An 11,955-nucleotide genomic window follows, 5' to 3' on the forward strand; every position below is an offset into this window, starting at 1 on the left:
TGGGTCTGGACAAGAACATTGTTCTCCTGCTACCCTGGTGAATGCTCTCACCCCAGCAATAACAAAAAGGTGGGTAACACTACCACGTCTGTATTTTCAACTATCCTGGAGATACACCAGCCTGGCAAACTAGGTTCTCCTGCAATACTGTGTGTGTCCCTCTGCCTACCTCTCAAAATGCTAACGGCTTGGAGTCTGAACCTTCTCAGTACATCAAAAAATGTGAAGGATTTTTGCAAGCACTTTGGGAACTCTGCAGACCAAAGTGAAGGTACCTGCAGGGTCAAATGGGTCTGTGACTGGTATGTGGTCTGAAGTGCCTAATATCTGTCTGCAGCAAAGACCCCACAGTAGCTGCCTTCCAATCCCTTCCTGCCTCAATGATCTAGGAATATGGAAAACTACAGTCTGTGCAATTGGAAAAACACCTCCAAAGTTCTCATGGTTAGTATATACGCCTGCTTTCTGGGAGACGGCAGTTAGAGAATTCCAAATGAAGCAGGCCAAAAGCTGAAAACAGGATCTTCTTCAGAAGAACAGAGTAAAGGTCCTAACTGGATACACATATACACAGATCCTGCAAGAAGCTTTGTGCCTGGAAGACTCTTGTAAAACTTCATATACCCACATTCAGGTCAAGAGAGGTAGCTAAGTGAATGGCTTTGACTGCAGGAGAGAACAGGAGCCTGTCATCTGGGCCTATGTTTTTGTCTACAGCTGTGAGCACACAAATACGTGTTTAATACATACTTCTGAAAGTTTGTTTTCTGGGTTGGGTTTGGGGTTTTTTTGCAATCTGTCTATATAACAATAGTTCATCATAAAAGGGAAGCAAGACTGCTTCCTTCTTAAGTGCAGAAGAAGCACAAGAATAATTTTAAGGTTCAAAGGATGTCCGAAAAGTACCACAATAAGAACACAGAACCACAAGAAAATTACTAAATGGAAAGTAATAATCCCATTACTAATACAAAAATCAGCACCGCACTGAATGATAAAACTAAAAAAAGAACTACCCGCTGTCTCTGCCAATAACCATCAGCTTTAATGCTCATTGAATGAGACAAAAGCCCTTTGGGGATAAAAAACACACAGCATTTAATTATGTAATAGGATGTAACCTAGTAAAACGGGAGTGGAAGGCATTACAGAAATCACTGCAGTGAATGCCCTCCCTCGATGATATTTGACAGCCTCCAGTACCCGTTGACACTGTCCACCAGCCAGGCTGGCTGCTGGAAAGAACCACCACTGGAGTAAAGCTGGGATGGTCCTGGATGGCATGCATGTGACTGGAGGCACATCTGCTGGGTCCAGCACAAGGTCAGTGGAAGCTGCCCAAGCAGGGGGCACCTGTGTGTGTGACACATGCGCCACAATATTTGCAAAAGGAAGCGTGAAGTCAAGAATAATGTCTGGCAGCAAAAATGAGAGTACGAGCATGTCTTGGTGATGTGAGCTGGCAAAGGCTTACCATGCACCAAAGACAAATTTCAAATGGATTCATATCATATAACATTCAGAGAAGTGGGAGAAACTTAGTGAACACTTGGCATGCTTTGTACCACTGGTAAACTGCTGTACGAAATGAACAAAACTAACTTCTCTGAGAACAAGCTAGCCAATTCCTGGGATAACATGCGGCCTATATGTGGATTTAAAGGGAATGGAAAACAGGATTTAGCTCATCCTTGACTGATACCATGTTACCTGACAATCCGTCCCTCAGCTTCCTTTGCTGAAAGACAGCCGAGTACAGCAGCATTATCATGTGTCCTATCAGTTGAGGAATTTGAAAGTTTAAGTCCTAGCTCCAGAGATGAGACCCATAACTCCCCACAATTTGGAGGCGCTATTACCAGACCATTCCTCATCCTTGGAGTCATGGCAGGGGAAAATATTCACTTTTGAAAAGCTGATACACATTCTTTAAAAGATGCTAGACATTCTTGGAAATACATGTTCTTGGAAAGATAATACACCTTAATGTGATGGCATGGACAGGGAGTCTAAAGGAGGGAGGGTAGAGCATTTTTATGGTTTAACCCAGTAAGCCACTAAACGCCACACAGCCACTTGCTCACCCCCACCTCACAGAGTGGGATGGGGGAGAGAACTGGGGGAAAAAATAAAAGTAAAATTCATGGGTTGATATGAAGACAGTTTAATAGGACAGAAAAGGAACTAATAATAGAATATACGAAAGAGGTGATGCACAATGCAACTGCTCACCACCCACTGACTGATGCCCAGCCCATCCCTGAGCAGCAATCACTGCTCCCAGGCCAACTCATCTCAGCTTATACACTGAGAATGATATCATAGGTACGGAATATCCCTTTGGCCCGTCTGGGTCAGTTGTCCCAGCTGTGTCCCCTCCCCTCCCAGCTTCTCGCTGGCAGAGCATGAGAAGCTGAAAAGTCCTTGACTAATGTAAGCACTACTTAGCAGCAACAACAACAACAAAAAAAATCAGTGTGTTATCAACATTACTCTCATATTAAATCCAGACCACAGCACTATACCAGCTACTAGGAAGAAAATTAACTCTATCCTAGCTGAAACCATGGCAAGCATCATGAAAGTCACTGATCACTGGATGACTATCAAAGCACAAGAACACCTTAGCAAGTCAAGGACTAGGATTGGTCATGCAACATACAAAAGGACAAAGAAAATGGACTACCAGGACAGTAAATTTGATATGCTTATCTCATTTTCACTTTTTCCTGGGATGACACAATCTAACTGAGGCATGCAAACATCTGCAAGGACCAGAGGTGTGGCACGGTGTATTTGACCTGCAACTTGCTTTCATGGGTTGGAAGGCTGGGAGTGCAGGTCAGACCCATGTCTGGGGAGCTGTTACCTATTTGGTGAGCTACAGTACTGATTGACCTGGCTGTTTTTGCTTTGGGAGACAAATGTCACTGCTAGGTCTTGGCTAAATTCACAAGAAAAAAACATTTCAGCTTCCGAAGAAGTCAGATCTTCTACAAGAGGTGGAACACATCGGCTCAGAAAGTGTGGGAAAAGGTGACTTTTTCTTAGAGGGCTGTGAGGAAAGACCAGGCTAGCACTAGGATAATTAGTCAGGTATTCCTGCAGATAAAGGAGCCCAAAACCTTGACATCACAGGTTACAACTGAGAAGAGCAAGGCTCTATCAAGTTCTGGGCTGCAGCAGTATTTAGCAGACTTGAGTCTTCCTCAAGTTAGTTTAGACCTCCTGTTTTCTTATGCCCCACTCACTGGCTCTGTATAATGGTTGCTGGTGCCCATACACATCTTTTGTTAATTCAGTGTGACCCTGAGGAAAAAGAGCATCCCAGTTTCACATTTCCAGTCTAACAGAAATCCCATGTTTCAAGGTTTGTGTTTGCAGCTTGTTTTATTGCCATGTCCCATATTATACCAAATAGGCACTATTGGTAGGTGCTTTGGCAACAGATAAAGAGCAGCACAACCAACAACCAGAAAGTCAGCAGAAGTGAATACAACACCAAAACACTTTCTGATATGAATTCTTACTGTGTAGCAGGCAAAATTTTTCCCAATTGCTTTTCCTCATCCAACCTACTGTGAAAATGGAGCACCCCCACAGAATAGTGAAACATGGGGAGTTCCCACAATGTTAGCTCTTACCTGTTCTACCCATAAATAGCCCTTAAAGCATTTACCGCACTAGCAGCAAAGAATAGGCCTAGCATATACATAAAAAAAACTCTACCAAGAGAAATCTCCCTGGAGTTTTCCTGCAAAAGACAACATAGATTTGTGGCCATTCCCCCTTTACAACCATATGCAACAGAAATGAAGTTAACAATGTTAACTTCCTACAGTCTATACCTGAGATGATACTTTCAGTCTCATAACATTTTATTCTCCAAATAAGACCCACTCAGTGAATCTGCTCAATAACCTAAAGACTTTTTCCTAACGCCGTCACCTGCAAAATCTGGAACTGTACTTCACACAGCAAGGTCAGTTGCAGTTCAGTGGGCACAGTCTAGGATGCTCAACATACAGTCTCTCAGCTGTAGCTCCCAAAGGTTTTTAATGAAGCTGACATGCCTCAGCTGCCTCTAATGCTGAAGAATCTGCTTGCTTTCTGAATAGCAGAATACATCCAAAGTATTTTGCCATGAAAAAGTTAGGTTTAGCTTATTTTTTAATATGTGATCTTGCACAGTAAACAAAGTAAAACCTAGCTGTAGTCTGGACAGTCACAGTCATTAACAGTGTTGAAGTTATTTTCTCTGCTTAACGACAACAGCAGGTGTACCTCATCTGTTGGTCTTACAACAGATTTACAGCATTTCACAGACTTACCTAATCTTCAAGGAGCAGAAGTGTTCTGCCATCCTAACATACAGCTGACCATAGGAAGACCCCATTCTGACAGACCATTTTCATTCCTTAGGATAAGGACAACACAGCAAAGCAAGATTTCCAGACTGCCCACAAGAAAACCAGCTCATCCCCATCAGTCTGTAAATCCCTGGATTAGCCTAAGTTACATACAGAAGATGAAAGACCAGACCATGGGGCAGCAAGGGAGCAAAGCTCCCAGCCTCTGGCTGCCATTCAAGCCCTTCCTTGACACCTGGATAAACCCAGCAAGGATTAAGTATGCTCAGCAGGGCCAGGAAAGTAGCCTCGTCTGGGTGGCTGGTCTCCCCCTTCAGCACTGCTTTGACTTAGTCACAATTATTTCAGGCTTTGTTAACCAGGCATGGGATGATTTGACTTGCTCAGCAACAAGCTTAAAAAAAAATAATCTAATTAATGAAAGAAGCAGAGTGTAAAAATGTTTGGAAAGGGTTGGGAAAACCAGGAGGAGTAGCCAGCACGTCCCTGGTGGGACGTCTCCCTCTAAACAGGGCACACAGAGGCCCCTTGTTAGCTTGGCAGGGACAGCAGCATGGCTGCTCTTTGAACCCCATATTCCTCGGGACCGTGACATTTCACTGGGACTCATAAAACCAAGACGGGGGCACAAAGCCCCGCACACCATGCAGGCATTTAGGCTTGCAGTTAAAAAAACTCCAGCGACAAATGTTAACATTTGCAACTGCTGCCCACTTCTGCTCCTACAATGACATGTCAGCGAGAGCTTATATAAAACTTCCCTCTAGCCCATCAACCTAGCCTTCATTAGGCAACAACAAAGAAATGTCAGAAGTGATTTAAGAGTATATCTTTAGTTCTGAAATGAGTGTTTGTGCTTGGGCTGAGGGAGGAGAGGGGAGTGGGAAGAAGATGATTGAGGAGCGTTCACAATTACTCACATTGCAGCCATGGAATATATGTGTGGAGCTATTCATTCAAAATGTTGTCATTGATAATGGCATTCAGCTGCAGAAGTCTCTAAATATCATGTAGAGAGAGAGCGACAACTCCTCTGCCTGCCTAGAGTGATGAAAATGCAGGGCTTTGGATCAAATTCCTTGTACCACTGCTCCAGTCCTGACCCTCGCTGTGTAAAACCTTGTGATTAAAAAGTCATGTGACTGCAACAAACCCCACCATTGATGCTTTCCTTCAGTATGGGTCATCACAAACATTATCCCTTACAAATCCAGGGCAAAATCGCCCCAGCCCTAAGTAATGACTCAGCTTTGGTGTTTATGGCCACAGCAGTTTCGAGCCATGACCAGGTCTGTAAGAGGCACTGATTAAAACCCAAGGTCTTCCCCAACAGCTACATTTGTTCCTGCCAGACCCAAGCAGCCAGGATCATCCCTGCATCCTCCCTAGAGCTTCTTCCCACAGTGCTGAGGGAAGAAGAAACAGAGGGCATCAGAGGGGAAACATCCCCTCTCCCTTCTCCATCATGCCCTTGCTAATATGTTTATGTCTGCCCCCTGGAACAGAGGCAGAAAAGGTCCCTTTTTATCCTAGAGATATGGGGCAGAAATCCTATTCCCTTGCAAGCAACAGCAAACTCATTAATTACAACAACTTGCAAAGATTTCATCCACAGCATCTCAAGATGAGGCCAAGTCACAAGTGAAATGTTTAGAGACAGGAAGGCACCAAGGCCATGTGCTTGGATGCTGCAGGATAAGGTTAGCCCCTCTTATTGAAATTCTTGTGCATTAAAGTGTTCTCAGACTTCTTGAAGTTTTGTAGATTAGGAACAACGACCACATCGACAGCAGTAAATTATACTCTCCAACAACCATTTATGGCATAGAAACTCATTAAACATCCCACTGATTGGGTCTCTGGGACAGCTCTCGGGCCAACCTGTTGGTCTATACAATAGTTGATGGCAGAAGTGACAATGTTGCAAATGTCTTTCTGAAACACCAGCCCAAGCACTAAGGTCTAGTTCCTAGGAACCTTATTTTTCATAGCAGCTGTCTCCACGGAGACTTGCTTGCACTGTCAGTTTCCTATAGATGAAACACCAAAGACATTGCAGAATGTCTTAAAAAACTTATTTAAAAAAGAGAAAAAGCTACCATTTGTACCAGTTTCCTCAGTTACAGGTGGTGCCAAGTCCTTGATCACCCTTTTTCTGAATACTGCTTGTTTGCACATCATTGTGTGCACATGCTGCCCTTGTAGAAAAGCGGACATGATGATGGAAAAAGCTGGTGCGCAGAGGGCTCTACTCAGTTTTCTTTTGAAGTCCATCTATCTGTTGTCTTTCATTTCTTGGATCTCTTAGTGGACATCGGCCTGATTTTACACCCCTGACTCTGTGACCTTCAGAAAGTCCAGCCTTGGAAATGTGACTCAAACTAAACAGGGAGTTTACTCAAAACTTCCCACAGCCAGGCAGAATTGTTTGGCAATCTGCATCCCTTGCAGTAACACCAATTCCTTTCCTCCCTGCCTGTGAAAAGAATCAAAAAAAGCAACTGACTAAAAGCAAACAGTTAACACAAATCAACCCAATTTATTATATGCAAATCAGCACTTGTTTCAGTTTTCTTACCCACTCTTCTGTTTTGAATTTTCACTAGATGATGAAAGGTATTCACTTATTGAAAGAAAAGAAGAAAAAAAAGAAAGTTGTAAAGCATTAATTTTGTGAAGACCAAAGAAATTCACTTTAGAGCAGCAGAAGCTTTAAAATGTAATTTCCCCAAAAAATCACTGTCTGCTTAGCTGAACAAGAACAGCTGGATGGAAACCATTACAGTTAGCACTTGCATGTTTCTTCACAGGCTTTCCTATGCAATGCCACAAAGGAGACTAAGTGAGCGTCTGGTGGCATCCCGTTGAGCATCTGAGTTCCTTTAAGTACCGATGCAGACTACATATAGAAGCTAGCCCAGTCCATGGTGAAGACAGCTCGATGGTAGAAAGCCTGTGAGGAGGGCACAGCGAGAGGGAACCTCAGCAAACACGATGGGGGCTGAATGCAGAACCACTGTGCGATGTGCCAGCGGCCTCAACAGCCACTATTTACACTCGTTTGGGCTGTCAGCAGCAGCTCCACCACACCAGAGCAAACAGCCAAGGCAATCAGGGAGCTGTAAGGCAGGGTAGCATGTAATATCTAACATCACAACTGAAACGGCATGGTTACGTACTTTATCAGCTCACTCAGGTGGGGAATGCACCATTTTATGTGGCTCTGCAGGCCTGACACCTCCTTCTCTTACACTGGCATGAATCAGGATTGTCTCCTCTCTTCTCCCTGCAAGTACTTTACGCAAACAACACGTGCTGGATGCATTTCTCACTGATCATAAATGTCTTTCACGTCATGTTAAGGGACTCACAGAAACCACCAGCAGCACTGAACAGCCTAAGATAAACTCTCCATGGTGAGTTCAAATCAGCTTTGGGCCACTGTGCCTTGGTGACCCGTCAGTGGAGGTGCAGAAACTAAACCAGCATCCAGACACACCAAGGTATGGCTGTAGCTGTAACCCTTCCCCTGACCTTAGTTATTCCCTGGTCTTCTCCCTGGGACTCCCAAACCCCTACTGGGACACAAGAGAAACCATTAGGATTTTGCAAACCAGACTCCAAGCACTGACCCCAGCACATGGTGTGGTGTTGCAGGTCTGTGGGTGTAACAGCAGGAAACATTTCCCTTTTGCCTGGTCCTGAGCAACGCCTTCCCCGGCACACATAGCTTCACAGCACATATCTGCAGAGCCCTGGATGTCTCTGAGAGCCATGAGGACTCTCACAGGGCTAGAAAACCCAGAACTTGTCTGCCACATCTTTTTTTTAGTTGCTGCATTAAAAAAAGGCAATTACCTCATACATGCCTACCTTTTCTGACAAAAGCCACCAGCTTTCAAAGCTACTTGTGGAGCTATTTGCAGAAGAGCTCCCCTGCTACCATTGTTCCAAATGAAGCAAGCCCAGTTAGAGAATAGGGCTCTCCTACAGCAGCTCCCTTTGCTCAGGATCAGGAACGGAAGGGCTGGCCAGGCCGGCTGCAGGTTTTTAACTGGCACCTGGAGACGGCAGCAAGCAGCTGTGGGGGGTAACCACCTCTTAGATGCCTTTTGTGGAGCAAGCCATGGCAGATAGGTTCTTGGTCTTTCTACAGACATGTATCTACTTCTGTATCTTCAGTAACACAAGCGTTTTTTCAAACTCGCTTCTGTAAGCCTTGTGCTTCTCAGCTTTCTTTTCTGCAGAAGCTGCTTACCTTTCTTTTCTTCTGATACTTTATAAGAACATGCATGTAATTTAATTTTCTCTCCCAAAACTATTTTTCACTTTCTTTCATTGTTTGGTCTTCTTTGATAAGACCTTTGGGAACCTAAGTTGGAAAATGTTAATTATTAACGTACTCTGAAATAATTTATAATGTTTTCCATAGAATAAAAACATTCTGAGTTAGCAAGCATAAAATGTAGAGGCTTTCCTCTTACAATTCTTATGGAGATTTAATGCTGGCAATTATAAGAATGCAAATGGTATTTACGGCTTAACTGTGCTTGCAACTAAGCAATTTATAAGAAGTAATTTACTTAATTTGGGGATCAAAATGCAGAGCTCACCATATATTAATGGTTGTGGCACTGGAGGCAAGGAACTGAAGATAGAACTTATTCAGAGAGATTTATTTTTCTAATAAGATTTGAAGAGTTGTTTTTTCTTTCTTTTAAATGTAACAAAAGAGTAGCACTTCTTCTCATGGCTTGATTTCAGAGAAGGATTTAAAATTGCATTGGATCTTTCTGTGGCCCTTAAAGGCATTATAGAAGAAAGATGGCTCTTTGCTATTCTATTTCTACATTACTGAATTTATAGTTAATTGAACTGCTGCAGCATGGACTGATGTTTATGCATATTGTCTGTTTTCTGCTTTTTTAAGAGGAAATGGATTGTGAGAAATTACTGGCTTACAGAAAGTATAGATACAGCCTATTGCACCAAAGAAACTTGTGTCTAAGGGACAAACGTTTGTCCTTTAGAGTACACCTTATTGCTCTGTATGGCTGGAAATGCCCCAAACAACTTGATACTTGGTTAAAATGGAGGAAATGGGCAGCAAAAAGCATCATAACAGTTCTTTACAGCCTGCACTCCCCAACCCTCACCCATTTGCACACATATTACAAAAAAGCTTAGTTGCTAACACCCTGAGCAGGAGGAAGGAGTGTGAGTTTCCTGCTTACAGCCCTGCCCTGCAGCCCCCTGGCACGTCAGAGCTGCTGCTGCTCAGCCACACTGGGCGGACAGCAGTGTTTCCAAAGTTGGGCTAGTTTCACACACAGCAAAGTATTGAACTTATTTTAGTGAGCGATAGTAGTCTGGAGCTTCGATAGCTTCACAGGGCAATGAACACCTTGGTGGCAACCAGTTAAAAAAAAACACAGAAACACCATCCCTCCCATCCCACTGGAAGTGAGAGGACCAGAGAGAGGGGGCAGGGATGGGGAGAAGGGCAAATGCTAGCGTTTCTGCCAGCCCAATGGTGTCTGCATGCCCGGGGAGGCCCTAGCATCACTCTACACTTTCCTTGTATCCACACCACAGGGTCCCCAGGTGCTCTACATCCCCTGGCACCTTCCCTCTGCCCCACCCCTCCAGAAGGACCCCAATTTTCCCCTCCCATTTCCCCATTCCCTCCCCCACTCTGCCAGTCCCAGCACCAGGACCATATAACCTCTCTCCTTTCCTTCCCAACTAAATTCAACCTTGCTGAAACACGGGACGGTCTGTCTCCACAACGCATACCGTCCCCCAGCATGGTGTTGCCAGCACCCGGATCTGCACAAAGAGAGGTTTATATGGGTACAGCACCACACAGGAGTTGGGGGGACCCTATGTATTCCTACTCCATGCTGAGATTCCCCATTGCCACACAGGCACATGGGCATGCAACCCTGTTCCCCTCTCCACTAGCTGAGTCCCTCCTGGAAATTTTGCCTCCCTTGAGGCAAATGAGCCTCTACAAACACAGTGGGCAAAGAGATCCTGGAGGGGGGCCAAGCCGCTGCCACTTGACTGGGAGAGAGAGCGATGTAAGCCCTTACATGGTGAGCCTTTGCACAGGGGTACATGCAGAGGGGCTTTTCATGAACTCTGGCAAATACCTATTTTGAAGGATACATACCAGTAAAGAAAATACATTAATCCACCCATTAAACACACTGGCAGTTCTGGCCCCACTACATGTTTGGACACTTCTGCTTGCCAGCACAGCACTCTGATTTCTGCATGTTGTCTCCAGAAAAAACCTCCATTTTTGAACAGTCTTCAGTGCCGAGAGCCAAAGCTGGAGAAGACAAGGATAAGGGCACCACAGAGGGGGTGCATTCAGTTGCTGGGAGGCAGCCATGAGCTCTCTACTGTGAAGTGGCTTTTACTGGCATCACCTACTTGCTCTGACACCTGATGCCCTACAGAGCGTAAACAGAAAACACACCAGGAAAATAGTCAGGAAGAACAGACAGAAGACTGTTACTGGGTTTACATTTTCCAGGCCTGATTTGCAGTGAATAGTCGAGCTTTACTGCCAAGGTAAGGGGCACTGGGATCCAGAGTGAGACCTGGTATTCTTGGCAAACTGAATTAACAGTGACAGTGATAACACACGGTTCACACTGGCAGTACACAGATAGGGAAAGCATGTTGAAAAAGCCATTTATGTTTTTGGAGAGCTGTGGTCCACACCTGCAAATTTCAGCACCAAATCCAGCACTGCTGAAATTTTTGATTAACAAAGAACACTCTCCTAAACAGATTACTTTACTCCTCATACAGGGAGCTTTATGCTGATGAATCAGGTTTTATACGAGGTAGTAGTGCAATGAAATATATCCCACTTACACTGGGAAGACTCAATCCCCACCTACACTGGATTAAAGATGAGCAAAATCCATATGCTACACTTCCTACAGACCCAGATCTGTTCAGTCATCATGCATTTTTGTTTGCATTAACTGTAATTTCAGTCAAAAAAGTAGTTCTTAAAATGGATTTCCACTGTAGCGGTTGCTTGGTTTCTGATGGCAGACTGGTGAGATACAAACATCACAGTCCAATCCATTATGTCACAGCTTTTAAAGCTGGTTACACCCCCACCAGAACCAAAGGCCTGTGGTCATAATCAGGGCAAACCCCTCCCAAGCAGCCGCCCTTGGCATTTCCTGATCCCAAATGTGATGGGGCTATTCCAGCCCCAGCATTTCCTGTTCCCTTTATTTATGTTTCAGCACAGCATTTGTGGCAGCCTCTGTTCTAAATCTGGCATTGGAATATTGGGCATAGGAGGTATGGGTAGGTTCAGCTGCATAGTAAAAATAATGATTTCTTGATGGCCGTGATAGTTCCCTGTAGTATTTCAAGTGCAAGTGCATCCTCCAGCTGTTTTCTTTTTTCCTACAGATATATATCTTTAAATAATTAAAGGAAAGCAATATCGAAACATTGCTTCTTTCTGCTACAGTCCAAGATCTATAAGCAAACTCAGCTGACTTGTTGGTCCTAACTAGTATTGTCTGCATGCCCACAGCTAATGCCC

This window comes from Phalacrocorax carbo, chromosome 3, assembly GCF_963921805.1.
Source record: "Phalacrocorax carbo chromosome 3, bPhaCar2.1, whole genome shotgun sequence".
NCBI lineage: Eukaryota > Metazoa > Chordata > Aves > Suliformes > Phalacrocoracidae > Phalacrocorax > Phalacrocorax carbo.